Source organism: Kogia breviceps, chromosome 3 (assembly GCF_026419965.1).
Source record: "Kogia breviceps isolate mKogBre1 chromosome 3, mKogBre1 haplotype 1, whole genome shotgun sequence".
Lineage (NCBI taxonomy): Eukaryota > Metazoa > Chordata > Mammalia > Artiodactyla > Physeteridae > Kogia > Kogia breviceps.
The window spans coordinates 148,173,857-148,189,616 of NC_081312.1; the positions used below are offsets into that span (position 1 = coordinate 148,173,857).

At 36.9% G+C, this 15,760-nt stretch overlaps 1 protein-coding gene across 35 annotated transcripts in view; it reads left to right on the forward strand.

The window, feature by feature from the left end:
* Positions 1-15,760, forward strand: part of ATOSA (atos homolog A) — an 87,833-nt gene that overhangs the window by 19,042 nt on the left and 53,031 nt on the right. The gene's annotated exons all lie outside the window — the stretch shown is intronic.

Below are 15,760 nucleotides of genomic sequence, written 5' to 3' on the forward strand. Positions count from 1 at the left end.
AAACTTTGAGGGCTTAGCAATTGAGTCTTAAAGCTACATGAGGTTGTCTAAATTACACATAACTAATTTACTTTACTAGATTTCTGTTAACATTCTCCAAAATTTAAAATGCAGAATCTGTCATTTGTATGACTGTTGGCATAATTATCTGTCATTTGTATGACTGTTGGCATAATTAGTAGAGGTAACGACATTACCAGTGATGGCTAGTTGTGGGAAAAAAAAACAAAAAACCCAAAAAACCAGGACTTGGAATTAAACCTGGGTTAGGTGATTCTGTTTCTTCATTCTTTTTTAAATTTTTTTTTTTTTTTTTTTTTTTTGTGGTACGTGGGCCTCTCACTGTTGTGGCCTCTCCCATTGCGGAGCACAGGCTCCGGACGTGCAGCTTCAGCGGCCATGGCTCACAGGCCCAGCCGCTCCACAGCATGTGGGATCTTCCCAGACCAGGGCACAAACCTGTGTCCCCTGCATTGGTAGGCGGAGTCTCAACCACTGTGCCACTAGGGAAGCCCTGTTTCTTCATTCTTATTTCTCAAAGTTGTGATCATCTAAGGGACAAGTAAATGTAAGATACATTATCTCCATGGAAATACTTTTACTAAAATATCATTTTATCAGAATAAAAAATCCTTGATTGGTTCTAGATTTTTAAGACTGAATCAAACATTATCATTCTTTATAATAGCAGAAGATTAACAACATCACAGATTATATCTTTAAAGAAATATGGGTATAGGTAAAGGGGAACCCATGTGCATCCTGGCACATATTTTATTTAATAATGATGATAGGGGACTTCCCTGGTGGCGCAGTGGTTAAGAATCTGCCTGCCAATGTAGGGAACACAGGTTCAAGCCCTGGCCCGGGGAGATCCCAGATGCCGTGGAGCAGTGAAGCCCATGCACCACAACTACTGAGCCTGCACTCTAGAGCCCACGAGCCACAACTACTGAACCCGTGTGCCACAACTACTGAAGCCCACGCACCTAGAGCCCGTGCTCCGCAACAGGAGAGAAGCCACTGCAATGAGAAGCCTGCACACCGCAACAAAGAGTAGCCCCTGCTCACCACAACTAGAGAAAGCCCACGTGTAGCAATGAAGACCCAATGCAGCCAAAAATTAATTAATTAATTAATTTTTTTAAAAATGAAAATAATGATATTTTTATTAAGACCAAGTACTGTAGGATATTAAAAATGGATTCTTATACCTGATCTTGATACTTATTAACTCTGACTAGTGTGTGGATAAGATATTATTATTAGAGTGTTTGTCCAGTAGCTTAGATTATAAATAATCCCTGTTCTAGCTCATTTTAAACAATGTAGTGTGAATGATGCCAAAAAACAGGCTAGAACATTTTCTTCTCTCCAAGATCGTAGATTTTGTAAACAAGGCTCTGCTCCTGGAACTAATGTAGGTCATCATAACCCCAAATCTTTTGAAAGATGAGAATCACAATTAAGTCTCTTAGGTACATTTTAATATTTTAAATTTAAGAAGTGTTTTAGCTATTAAAAACACAGTATGTTTGAATTGTTGTTTGTCCACTTGACTTATTGGTACCATGTCATAATAAATACAAATCACTGGATAATCATTTCAGCAGTAATGATCACTAGGAATCTCCCTGTGAGTGGAAATTAATATAGCTTTTTATGGCTTAATTTATCCCAGTAGTGACCTGACAGCGTAATTTTTGAATAAAAACTCTGATTTAATTAGAAAAACCATAAATTTCCCTAATTCCCCAAACTGTAAAATTTAGTTTTGTTTAGTCTTTCTTGCAGATAAGTTAGTGAGCTGTGAAACGTGTTGCCAAAATGACATCATTTAACAAACTTAAAAAATATCAGTGTCATAAAAATCTTTCTTTGGTAGTCAAGATTTAAATTTTATCCCCACTGTTATTAATATGGGATACTACTGATGTATTGCCCTTTATTTGTTGGTATGTATATGTGTGTACGCATGTACATTTGCTCTTTAGTAACATCTTATAGAACTGATTTTTGCAAAAGAAAAGAGGAAACTTAAATTGCTTGAGAGCAAGTATTGGACTAGATGGTTCATAACTCTTAGAGAAATTATTACTCCCACTTTAGAGGTGAAGAAATAGACTGAGGTAGGTTAAATAATTTGATAGTACAGCTTGTTAAGTGGAAAGAACTTGAACCCTAGACTGTCTGGCTCTTCTCCATTATGTCTTGCTGCTTTAAGGGATCTTTTCAGTAATTACACTGGATTTTGTGCAAACATGTTTACTGTGCCAACCCCTAGAAGACTGACCACCAGGGATGACAATATCCTATTTGTGTAGCATTTTGCTGTTTTCAAAATAATTGTTTATTGTCCTATTTGATCCTTACAACATACCAATATTGCACGCAAAAAAAAAAAAGAAAAGAAAAGAAAAAAAAAAAAGATTCCTGACTTAGACGTGAGCAATTTCAGAGAAGTGCTTAAGATCACAAAGCTCATTAGTGGTAGAGTTTAGACTAGAGCCCAGATCTGTGGTTCCTGGTTCAATGTTCATTTCTATAATACTTCCTTTATACTTTCTCTGAATCAGTTATGTGTTCTGTGATCATGAAGTAGTGAAGTTTTACAGATTGAATCTTTTATTGTGCCTTCACTATAGCTACAGCCTGGCTCCCTGTTTAGCAGACAAATCCTGTTTTTCTGTATTATAGGTAGTGTATCAATGACAGTTCTGAGGTATAATGGGGCTGTAGTGGTGGTTATTGAATGAGTAATAAGTGGAAAATGTTAACTTGAGATTTCTGTATTTAAACTTTATTCTTATGTGATGCCATATTTATCTTAGGGAAATGTAATTATGAAAGGAATAGTTAGGAGCACACATATTAGATTTAGGAAGACCTACTTCCTGGCTTTGCCCACTTAGTTCTGCTTACTTGGGCAGGTTACAAGCCGGTTTCCTCATCTGTGCGGATAGTTAACTACCACAGAGTCAGAGGAGATGGGCATGTAAAGAAATTAGCACCATGCCTGGCCCATGGGCCTACATATATAGCAGCTATGTAATCATTACCTTTGAAGGGTTCTTTTTTTCTTCTAGCAGTATATCTTTTTGTTTAAAAACTGTCCAAGCTAGCATGGTTATCTCTAAGGTATCTTAAAAGTAGATAGTTCCCAATTATTTCTGCTAACAGAGGACACAAATGATCTGAAACAGTTGATAATTCAAATTTTTCCATTTTATATTTGGAATGTGTACCTTAAAAAACTCTTATGGAAGATCTGATTTCCAATTTATTTCCTTACATTAATATAATATAAATAATTTATATTTCTTGAATTGGTCTATGGAGAGTACAATTATGACCACTCTGGGCAAAAAGGGTGTTTTTCATGGTTAAGTGTTGAGAATTGAGAACTTGAGACTAGCACTTAGTATAGCATTTTATATTATTCAGATTCTTTTTTTTTTTTTTGGCTGTGCTGGGTCTTTGTTGCTGCATGCAGTCTTTCTCTAGTTGTGGTGAGTGGGCGCTACTCTATCACGGTGGCTTCTCTTGTTGTGGAGCACAGGATCTAGGCGCGCAGGCCTCAGCAGTTGTGGCACATGTGCTCAGCAGTTGTGGCTCGCAGGCTCCGTAGTTGTCGTGCACGGGCTTCATTGCTCCGCAGCATGTGGAATCCTCCCGGACCAGGGCTCGAACCCGTGTCCCCTGCCTTGGCAGGCAAATTCTTAACCATTGCACCTCCAGGGAAGTCCTATTCAGATTCTTAACTTGTAGGCTGTTGAGATTATTTATAGCTTTGTGTACCAAGATGAACCAGGAAAAAAAGCAAGCATTCTTCAGAGTTATATAAAGTACCATTTTGAAATTTATTTACCATTTAGAAGACTGGTAGCAGAGGAGCATTTCACTAAATAAATCTCTTGGTTGGATTTTACTTTTTAAGGTGGCATGTCTCTTGGAGTTCATTTTATTCACTTATAATTACATATTTCTGATTAAAGTTAATACTTTTTCAATAAGTTCTCTTTGTATATGTTAATCAGTAGTTTTAGATTATAGAAACAGGCTATCATTAGCCTTTAATGAAAAAGTTTAAGAATTCTAACTGAAAAGAAGTATTCTAAAACAGTTTAGAGATTATTGTTTTTTTCAAAGATATAGGAAGAAGTTAATTTTGAATTATAAAGTTATTCATCCAGAAATTTTAAAAAATGTATTTCCTTTGACTTCTAGTTGTATGACTTGAGTAAATAGACATTTAGAGCTGATTTTCTTATTTGAACAATGCAGATAATGATACTTGTATTTACCTCCCAAGGTTATGAAATCAAATAAAATACTATGTGGAATATAAATCAGGCATGGTGTTAGGTAAGCAATAATGTAGACAGAAGTAGTACCTCCCTTTAAAGCACTTACAGTGTAGTGGAGGAGAATGTCCAACCAATCTTTTTGCAAATAATTATTTAACATTCTGTGAGCTAAGTACTAAGAAAGAAGTACAGGGAGCCTGCGACTAGTCTTGGCTCACAGAAAGCTGCCCCCCGGGAAGAGAAATTTAATGGAGACTTATCAGTGGAAGGTGTTGTGGGAGACCACTCCTAGCAAAAGAAGAATAGTATTTGCAAAGACCTTACGTTTTGAAGAAACTAGTAACCAAAAAAGCAGTCTGGCTGGCAAAGAGCACTTTTTAGCCTTCACAATAGTCCTGTGAGTTAACTCCATTTTATAGATAAAAAAACTGAAGCTCAGAGTAGTTTAGTAATTTGTATAGTGTCTTACTGTTTGTAAATGGCAGATTCATATTTTGGACCCAGGTTGGTCATCCTGACTCCAGCATCCTTGTTCTCTCTACTATGCCGTTCTTCGAGTCACTTAGCTCAGAGGTTATTGTGCTCCTAAACACATCTTCTCTCTTGTTATTTCTCAGAGGGCTTAGCAGCTCTCCCTCTGGCTAATTGTGGAGCCAAGGATCAGGTTCTTTCCTTACACTAAGGTAATAATAAGATTTAACTCTTACCGATTGTATCTCTTGTTTGTATACTGTAGAACTCCAGAGATCCTAAAAGCTTTTTCAAGGGTAGGAATTTTGTAGATTCTGGGACTGATATGAAACTGCAGTGTTGTTTGTAGCCTCTCATTTAAAAATAGCCTCATGGTGCTCATGGGGTGCTTTAATAGTGCCAACATTTCCATCAGCCTCTCTGCCCTACCCCCAAGACACTCCACATAAACAGATCTGAGTAATAAACAGTATGCTTCTGCTGTTGCCTCTGCCTACTCCCACAAACCCCTCCTGTATAGAAATCCTAATGGCACCACTAATAATGCATTTTATTGGAAGAATGCAAATTAAAAGGGTTCCATTGCTTTAAAAGTTTGAAAAACACTATCCTAGCTTGTGTGAAGTTCAAGGGAAATATTTCCTAAATGAGGAATTTTTCTGATTCTTCATATCTGTTTATCTCCTACTGCACTTGCATTGACTCCCCCAAACATCTTTGTAAATTGGGGATGGATTTTTGTTTTTATTCTTAAAGCTTGTGGAGATAGTGTATATTGGTACATTAAAGCCCAGTACTTGAAACCTAGGGGTAAAAAAATTCCTGTGCCTTCCTGTCTCCAGATACTTTTATGATAGAGAAAGTAAATTAATCCAGGCTCAGTGTCGTTGTTTTATATTTTATGTCATTGTCGTTTATGTAAGAAGAGATATTATTAATGCAGATACCTAGTTAAATCTTTTATTGTTGTCAGTTTACTAAGCAATTATTTTTTCTTTCTAAAATCTTTTTCTAAGCAATCTGTTAACCTCAATTTTTCTTGCCCTCTTAAAAGGCACTGCATAAATTTGAGGGAGGACTATTTTTAGGCCCTGTCTCATTTTAACTATCTAACTGGTCCTGCATGCTTTTCTTGGAATTTGTGAACTTTGTTGTAAAGTAATTCATAGTTCTAGATAGATGGAGGTTGATGCTTTATCCTAATTGTCGAAAATTTTTGTATTCTTTGTTTTCAGAGGGTTTCACTTGGTAGAGCCTGATTTACTTGAGATGCGAAGTGATAAATTGATTCCCTCCACTACCCGTCTTTGTCCTCAGTTTTATGTGAAACACTGACTGAAGTAAATGTTTGCCCTATGAATTTCTCTTTTTAAAAGTACCCAGAGACGCACGTTTTAGGGGCTCATGCTAGAATACTTTGTCATTATCGTTTTACTGATCTTTCCTTTCACGTTGCCTAAACACAGCTGAGTTGGTAAGAGGAGCAAAGACAACAAGATACCGCTGCCAAGCAGACAGGAAGCTGTAGTGGACCTAGCGAGCAGGGGCGGCAGAGCATATCCTCCATCCAATCAGCTGTGAGTGCTGTTGCTATGTGAGCTCTTACTCTGCTGCCTTTGTGAAAAACGTTACACAGAGGGAAGCGGAATCAGCACCCACTGCTGAACATTTGTTTTAACCACTGCAGACATCTGGATCCCTCAGTTACTGACTGTATAGCTATTGACAGCCAGAAGGCAACTTATTTTATACAAGGATTCCAGTATGGTTTTCAGTGGAAACAAAGGGCTTCACAGAGAAGGTGTGTAATGAAGTGTTTTCAACGGCTTTATTTTTAAGCTTCCAATTTTCTGTTGCTGTTTACAGTTGTAGTGTTTGCTTTGCGTGGATTTTTAATAAATAGGTCTAGGAAAATGATCTCAGGTTGAAAAACATTGAACTTAGGGAATTTTCTTTAGCTTCATATAGCCTGTTTTCTTTGAACAGCATTGCTTAAAAGATTATTAAAATGCTGATCTGAACAATGAGTAGGGAGAAAAGAAACCAAAATACAATATGCTTACTTTAATGGGGAAAAATATGATAAAAATGAGAAAACTGGGAAGAGAATGAGGTTTAGACAAAGTATTAACTGTACTTGGGGGCAGGAGGTGTTTTTAAAATAAAAGCTGTTAAGGAGACTGTATTTAGTATAAGTTACATATTTTTAACTGAAATTCATTGTTTCTGAATTTGACAGAGATTGTCAGAATTTAGCTTAGTGAGAATTTTGACATACTTTTGACATGGTGTCTTTCTATAAAGGATTTGTGAAGATGCTACCTCAAATTGTATAACCTCTTAATTATTTAATCTGTTGGCTAGTACTTCTCAGTTCAGATAAAGGATAGTAGTAAAATCCAACTGCAAAGGTAGTGGCATGTTCTATTAAATGTCCATATAGAAAACTGAAAAAATAAAGGATTTTGAAGACAAACCAGAAATGTTTAAGATAATATTTTAAAATTAAAGTAAACCTTAATTAAATACAATAATTCCATATCTGACTTAGTTAATACTGCAAATATAGTACAGTCTTATTAAATTGAACCTAATTCAATATTTGTAATAATTGAACAGAATATGAGTTACCGTTTATGAGATCTGGAAAAACCAGTTTATCCAACTAATTATAGGCAAGTTTTAAAATATCTTAGATATAAAGAAAAGTTTTACATAATTTCAAATACTGTGAAATTATATTTTACATAGTTGATTTAGCTAATGATTCTTTTAAATTAATTGAAGCAGAACAGAATACTAATTAGTATATTGCCCATTTATGAACAATTTTCTTTTACTTATCCAGTTTCACCTGGTTGTGTAAGTGGCTTCTTTTTAATTCACTAGGTAATTTATGTCTGAATAAAATTAATATAATATAAATTCCAAGTTAATATTCAAGCTTTATTTTTTATCTCTACAAAGGATATATTTTGGAATAGGATTGGTTTTGATATTGTTCTCTTCAAGAATTGCTTGTCATTAGGAAGGGGTAGCATTATTTGATGAGAGGAGAGGTATATCTTTTCTTGAAAAGAACTCAAAATACATTTCATGCTTTTGTGCCCATTACTGATCATTTTTAAAGATACATATAGTAAGTTAAGGATTTCAAATAGTAGATGAAAATTTACAAAATAAATCGGCCTTAAACGTTAAAAAAGTGTTTTATGTGAGCCTACATGTTGCTATACTTTAAAAGACTGGCATTTCTTAGTTTTTTCAGTTCGTTACATGTACCCCCAAACTTGAACTTCATAGGAGTTATAAAAACTATGGCAAAATAAGGAAAGCTATTATATTTTTTGGACTTGGTGGCCTTCGCAATATAAAGCACTCATTTGCAGAAGAGGAGCTATGAGAAGGGCAGGGATGGGAGGCAGAAGTATGCTGAGTAGACCCAAGTTCATCAAATGTAGCTCTAACCACATGGAAGTCAATCTAGTTATTTCCATTTTTTTTTTTAGCCATCACTCTCATCAATTACTATTTTATTTTTTAATATACAACCACAAAAACCAAAATGTTGCTTGAACTGGTTTACTACTCACTTCCCCTTGGTTTATTTCTTAAGAATTAACAGACTTTCCAAGAACAGGGTGATTTCATTCATATGCTGCAAAATAAAGGTACATGATATTGGCAAGAAATTTGGATCTACTGTTGTGTCACACAAAAGCTTTGCCTTGTGTTGCAGGAGGAATAGTCTTGGCAGAATCCCAGATTTTATTCCTGGGCTCAGCACCTAAAGATGGTTCTTACACGTCTTACACATCTGAAAGTTCCTCTGGTCAAGGCTAGTGACATTGCTAGCATATTTCAACTCTTTGAATTTATCTATTATTTAACAATAGAATTTTAATTGTCTTATTCTGTGTCAAATCTTTAAATTAACTATAGTTCTTTATACTTGAAAATAGAAAAATACTTCCGTTCTCAAAAATAGTGATTTCTTTTTTCTCTTAGCCACTTGATACAATAGCAAATAGAAGTTCTTATATTTATCAGATGCAGTGTGATTGCTGTAACAGATTTTATTTTAAATAAAATAATATTTTTGTTTATTCTTAAATAACCAGGCAATAATATGAAAATAGTATTTCATTTATAGTTCTTCAAAAAAAAAATTCTGTAATTTAAAATTTCAGGCTGGGAAGGGGAGCAATCTGAGTATTTCTTTTTCTTTTGGTCTGTTGTGAAAAATCATTCCTACAGCAAGTATTACTCCAAACGTTTGATTCTTACACGTATGCTCAAAGTGCTCTATGATACAATGTTTCTTTGACTTCTTCTTGCAGAAATTCCATCACTTGTTCCTGTTCTGAATCCAAAAAAGATTTGATTATTATAGTCAGCTAGGCAGGGAAGTTCTGTCTTAACAACACTTTCTTTTTTAATGATTTTTTTTTTTTTACAAAAGTTTATTCTTAAATGTACAATAGGTTGCAAGACAACACTTCATTTTAGCTATAGGTGGCAACAGATGTTATGACAGGGAATCCAGATGTTTAATCCAGACGTTTAAACAGGAATGGAATTAAGGATCATCATTGCCTCAGGCACAAGGAACAGCTTACTTTTCTTTTTTGATAGGTAGACATATTTGATAATACGTGATAGCAAATCTGGATTCTCATTTCTTACCCCTGCCCCGCACCCCTCTCCCCACCCCATAGACTGTTGTTGCTGCTGCTGTATGCACATGTGTATATGTGTGTGTGTGTGTGTGTGTGTGTGTGTGTGTGTGTGTGTGTGTGTGTGTGTGTTGTTCATTAACTTGCCTGGACACAATACGTGGAGTCTAGAAACAGCTTACTTTTTACCAGATTTCTTAATTCCACCTGTGGCCAGGGGGCCTTTCCCTGCGGCCTTTGCTTTTAGCTCCTGAGTTTCTCTTGCTCCTCCTTCTGTTTCTGCTTGAATGCCTTATCTTCCTCATCCATCTCCTTGGCTTGCATCTTGGGCTGCTTCAGGGGCTTCTTCTTGCCACTTTCGTGGCCCAACATGGCGCCTGCCACCCCTTCCCCAGACCCTACCACAAGATGCCTCTTAACAACGTTTTATCAAGCATTTTCATGTAGCAACAGTGCTATTGCATAAACTATATTGCTTTTGCAAGAGCATAGTAAATCTTTTTTTTTTAAATCTTCAGATGCCATTTTATCTAAAATCAAAGACCCAAGTTTTAAAAACATAGTTGTTTATTGTATTGCTTGAATCTGATTATATATCCTTTGTGATGAGGCTGAGTTATAAGTGGTAGTATGATGACTGTTACTTGAGAAACTGGAAATGTTGCCTTGTTCTTCACTGGTCTCTATTTTACTCATTTAAAGACTTCTAAACATCAAAGGATTTGAATTATAAGGTTTATGATAAGCACAGGGCTTTAAAATTATAAATTACAGGAAGTAGTCAAGATAGGGTAGAAAAAATAGCCGGGCCCTAAGGGTCATACATAGTTTGGCCTCAGATTTTGCTGTAGGCTTCTTGTCATCCAGAGTATGAAAGGGGAACTCTGCCAGTTATTTACAATCCCTGTTATTTATGTAATATTTTTTGCTAAATATTAACCATTCTCTTTTCTTTGAAATTATTCTACATTTTTAAATTCTGAGAATTTTAAGTATAGTTTTTTATATTTTTCCTCTAAATTTCACATATGCAGATATACTTTTATGCAGATATCTCAATTTATTTTATGACTCAGAAAGTTGTGGAAGTTTGGGGATTTGGGCAGAAGAAAGGGTAAGGCTGATAGGGAAGTATGTGACTAAATCTCTGAAGAAAGATAATAGTCAATAACGGCAGGGAAATAATGAGTAAATTGGAAGATAAATGAAGAAGAGAAGGCAGAAAAATGTTTGTTTGATGTAGTGTTATTTTTGGTGTGCGTGTGTGTGTGTGTGTGCACACCTGTGTATGCATACAAGTGCCCACAAGTGCTGGGCTGACTGACTAGAGTTGGTAAATCCACCGGGGATTTGTTTACTGGGAAGTAACTCATTTCTGACTTTTCTTTTGAATTCCTCAGTTAGCATTGGGCTAAGGGTGACCTTGTATTTACCACTCATTAATGACAAGGGGCAAGCCAACTGTCTGGAAGCCAGAAAGTTAAATATTGTCACATACATGATGAATGTAACTGTTTTGAAATATAAGAACTTACAGAATAAAAATCTGGTGGTGTAGGGCTAAAATTTGAAAACTCAAACTTCTAAGCCAAAATGTTCAGAAAATGCTCTTTTGTCATTTTAATAAGTACACAAAATTTCAGATCTTTTCAACTGAGCACAGTATTTTCATTGCTTTGGGTGGTGATAATTTTAAGTTATTTTGGGAGAGAGGGTTAATCTGGGTTCCCATCATGGTTTTCATATTTTCATCAAGTGCTAAGATTTTGTGATTCTTACATAAACTATTGTTTTTTTGTAAATTTATTTATTTTGTTTATTTATTTTTGGCTCTTTGTTTGTTTGTTTTTTGGTGGTACGCGGGCCTCTCACTGTCGTGGCCTCTCCCATTGCGGAGCACAGGCTCCGGAGGCGCAGGCTCAGTGGCCACGGCTCACGGGCCCAGCCGCTCCGGGGCATGTGGAATCTTCCCGGACCGGGGCACGAACCCACGTCCCCTGCATCGGCAGGCGGACTCTCAACCACTGCGCCACCAGGGAAGCCCTCTTTTGGGTCTTTGTTGCTGCACGCGGGCTTTCTCTAGTTGCAGCGAGCAGGGGCTACCCTTTGTTGCGGTGCGTGAGCTTCTCATTGCTGTGGCTTCTCTTGTTGCGGAGCACCGGCTCTAGGTGCGCAACACAGGCTCTTAGTTACTCCGCGGCATGTGGGAATCTTCCCGGACCAGGGCTCGAACCTGTGTCCCCTGCATTAGCAGGCAGATTCTTAACCACTGCGCCATCAGGGAAGCCCACATTAACATATTTAGTCTTCCAATTTGCTGAAGATAAAGTTTAGCTTACTGAGGATTAGAGAACAAGCAAATGTAAAGAAAAGACAGTCTCTTGCAAGTGTACTCGATTTTTTCACTGTCAATGCATTCAGTGGTACTGCACAAGTGGCTTCTGCATTGGGTCCAGAGACTGTTTCACATCTAACAAAAAGGTTAGGAGAACCTTTTAAGAAATAAGTATCCTGATTTTACCTGATTGCATTGCATTGGTGTATTTGTTTACCTTAAATCATTTTTTTCTGAAAAATATCCACACAGAAAAAGAAAAAAAAGATTGCTCTATGTCATTGTTTCTCATTTAGGGTACTAACCCTTTTGAGAATCTGCTGAAAAATATCAACCCTCTTGCTAGGAAAAAAAATGCATCTGTGTATATACATACATAATTTTGTGGAAAATATCCAGAGGTTCATAAATTCTCTTAAGTTAAGAAATCTTGTTAAACATAATTTGCCTTTAGTCAGGGAATAAAAGCATTAATTTTAGAGAACTGAAGTTTAAAACAAACTGGATAAGAACTTCAGGATATGTATACAAGCAAAGTGTTAAGTAGTGAACATGGGATGCTGTTTTGTAACTTCTGAGGAGAGGGAAAATGTTCTATCATGTACTCCGTACATTAATACTCTTGCAAATGGATTTTTCGTAGGGAGTACCTCATATTCCTGTGCTGACTCCTATATTCTGGATGGGCTTCTGGTAAAGAACCTAGTACAAAAGGACCAGGCCTGGAATGTAATATCTAGGTCCCCAGCACCTACATATCATCTCTGAGTTGTAGACTGAGATAAGAGGAGACCTAGAAGATACCTCCTGTGGCCTTAGACTTTCACCTGGATGCTCTTCCAGAAATTGCTCTGCACTAGAGATGACAGGTCCACTGCAACGGATGTTACCTAATTCCATCTTTGTTCAAGAGAACTGAGCAGAACTGATCTTAGTGTGTATGCGCAAGTTTTCAACTCTAAATTAAAAACAACTCTCTATCCACTTTTTATTTGTGCTGGAGTTTTAGGGTTCACACATACCAACACACAGTCAGTGGAAAATATGAATGTTAAGAGTCCTTAGAAGTAGGAGTCATGCATGTGGTAGAGGGAAGGAGGTTGAAAGGACAGAATGTATTTTTGGGGACCAGCCTATGTTGTAACCATATTCCCACGAGATAAAAATGTAAGAAAGACTAAATTAGGTTAAGCTTGGGAGTAATTTTGGAAAGTTATGTGCCAGTTATCTGGGATTAGTAAAGCTGAAACAAAACAAAACAACTAGAATAGTGGATTGTTGCTTTTTTAGCACAGGGTCATCTTTTGAGTGTATAGCTAAATCTAGAACTTGTGGTTTTGAGAGACAGGACTTTGTTTCCTTTTTTTAAAAAATTATTTTATTTTATTTTTGGCTGCGTTGGGTTTTCGTTGCTGCGTGTGGGCTTTTCTCTGGTTGCAGCGAGCAGGGGCTACTGTTCGTTGTAGTGTGCAGGCTTCTCATTGCGGTGGCTTTTGTAGTTGTGCAGCACGGGCTCTAGGCACACGGGCTTCATAGTTGTGGCACACAGGCTCAGTAGTTGTGGCACACGAGCTTAGTTGCTCTGTGGCATGTGGGATCTTCCCAGATCAGGGCTTGAACCCATGACCCCCTGCATTGGCAGGCAGATTCCTAACCACTGTGCCGCCAGGGAAGCCCAGGACTTTGTTTCCTTTTGTGGCAGCATTTTCTCAGCTTTTTGTCCCATGGTTCTTTCTGCATGTGTTGTGGAATGATAACACCCATATAATCAGGAATATTCCTACAAAGGTGGAAAGGACAAAATTTTCTTCTTGAGGATTTTCAGGCCCTGAAACAGTGGTGAATTAGGCTTAATGGTTTGCACAGAGAAATTAAAAAATAGGGTCAGTGCAAGTAAAAAGGAAATGAATACAATCTGTGTAGCTCTAAGTTTGTGCCTGTGCATCTGTGATACGTGGCTAAACGCACAGTTCTGGCAGCCTGAACTTAAGGAGGCAAAACAAAAGAACATCTCAGTAACACTGACTAGGTCTAATTCTTTCTTTCTTTTTTTATATTTTGGCTGTGCCACACAGCATGCGGGATCTTAGTTCCCCCACCAGGGATCGAACCTGTGCCCCCTGCAATAGAAGCGCCAAGCCCTAACCACTGGAACACCAAGGAATTCCCTAATTATTTCATTTTAAATATCAAGCCTTCTGGGAGCTTTTTCTGATATCTAAGATTGAGTTCCCACCTAAGTATTCTAGTAACACCTTTATTATCTATCAGGCATCACCCTGAATTAGACTTATCTGGATGTGCTCCATAAGACTGTCCTCTACTTAAAGGCATTCTCCCATTGCCTTCTGGAGAAGAGCTGGATTTCACTTGAATTTTTTGACATGTAGATACTTCTTTTTTCCACTCTTACCTTATAGCCAGTCTTTAAATTACTTAAAATACAGTTTTCTTTCTAGAGCTTAAGTTGCCCCCAACTCATCACATAAGCAATCAATAGGCTGGTATGAAGAATTCTCTGTTATCCCTTAAAAGACTGTTGAGGCCTAGAAATTCCAATAACCAATATAGAAATTAGAACTCAGAAAGTACTCTTTTTTATTTTTTAAAATGTAAATGTTTTTGCCCTGGACTAGAGATGTGGTGATTACCTAATGCAATTTCTTTATTTTAAAAACAAATATTTCCTTGTCCCGTTTAAGAAAATTATATAGATAAGGGCATTAAAAAAACTCACAAAAACTATTTCAATGCAAAATGTCAAATCCAAGAGAAGAATAAAATGATAATTATCTGGAAAGGGTAACAGCAAGCCTTTATCACTTTAACCAGAAATAAGCTGAAATAGGCAGAAAACAAAATATGATGGAACATTAACCATTCAGTATTTCAACAAGTGTTTGAGAGCTTCTTCATGCTAAGTGCTGTGCTGGGTAACTGTAAGAGAGTTGGTCCTTGTTCTCATGTAGCTTAGTGGGTTAGAGAAGGGAGGTAAATAGTGATTTATTTTTATCTGTGCTAAGTTTTAGGAAGAAAAAGCATAAGGTACAATGAGCTGTTCTCCTAAAAACAATAAAACATCATGGGAAGGTATAATAGGACCAGGTGAGCTGGGATAAGACCTAGTGAAGAATTGTGTATTTAAGCTGAACTAGAGCTCATTGCATTATTTCATACCCTGTTCTTTTTTTTTTTTTAACATCTTTATTGGCATATAATTGCTTTGCAGTAATGTGTTAGTTTCTGCTTTATAACAAAGTGAATCAGCCATACATATACATATGTCCCCATATCTCCTCCCTCTTGCATCTCCCTCCCATCCTTCCTATCCTACCCCTCTAGGTGGTCAGAAAGCACCGAGCTGATCTCCCTGTGCTATGCGGCTGCTTCCCACTAGCTAGCTGTTTTACCTTTGGTAGTATTTATAAATCCATGCCACCCTCTCACTTCGTCCCAGCTTACCTTTCCCCCTCCCCATGTCCTCAGGTCCATTCTCTACGTCTGCATCTTTATTCCTGTCCTGCCCCTATGTTCTTCAGAACCGTTTTTTTTTTTTTTTTTTAGATTCCATCTATATGAGTTAGCATACGGTATTTGTTTTCCTCTTTCTGACTTACTTCACTCTGTATGACAGACTCTAGGTCCATCCATCTCACTACAAATAACTCAATTTCGTTTCTTTTTATGGCTGGGTAATATTCCATTGTATATATGTGCCACATCTTTATCCATTCATCTGTCGATGGACACTTAGGTTGCTTCCATGTACTGGCTATTGTAAATAGAGCTGCAATGAACATTGTGTGGTATATGACTCTTTCTGAATTATGGTTTTCTCAGGGTATATGCCCAGTAGTGGGATTGCCAGGTCATATCATACCCTGTTCTTTTAATCTGTAGAACTTTGATCAAGTGGTAAAGTTAAACTTTTAACTTCATAAGAGTAGAGATTGTTAGAAAATGTAATTTAA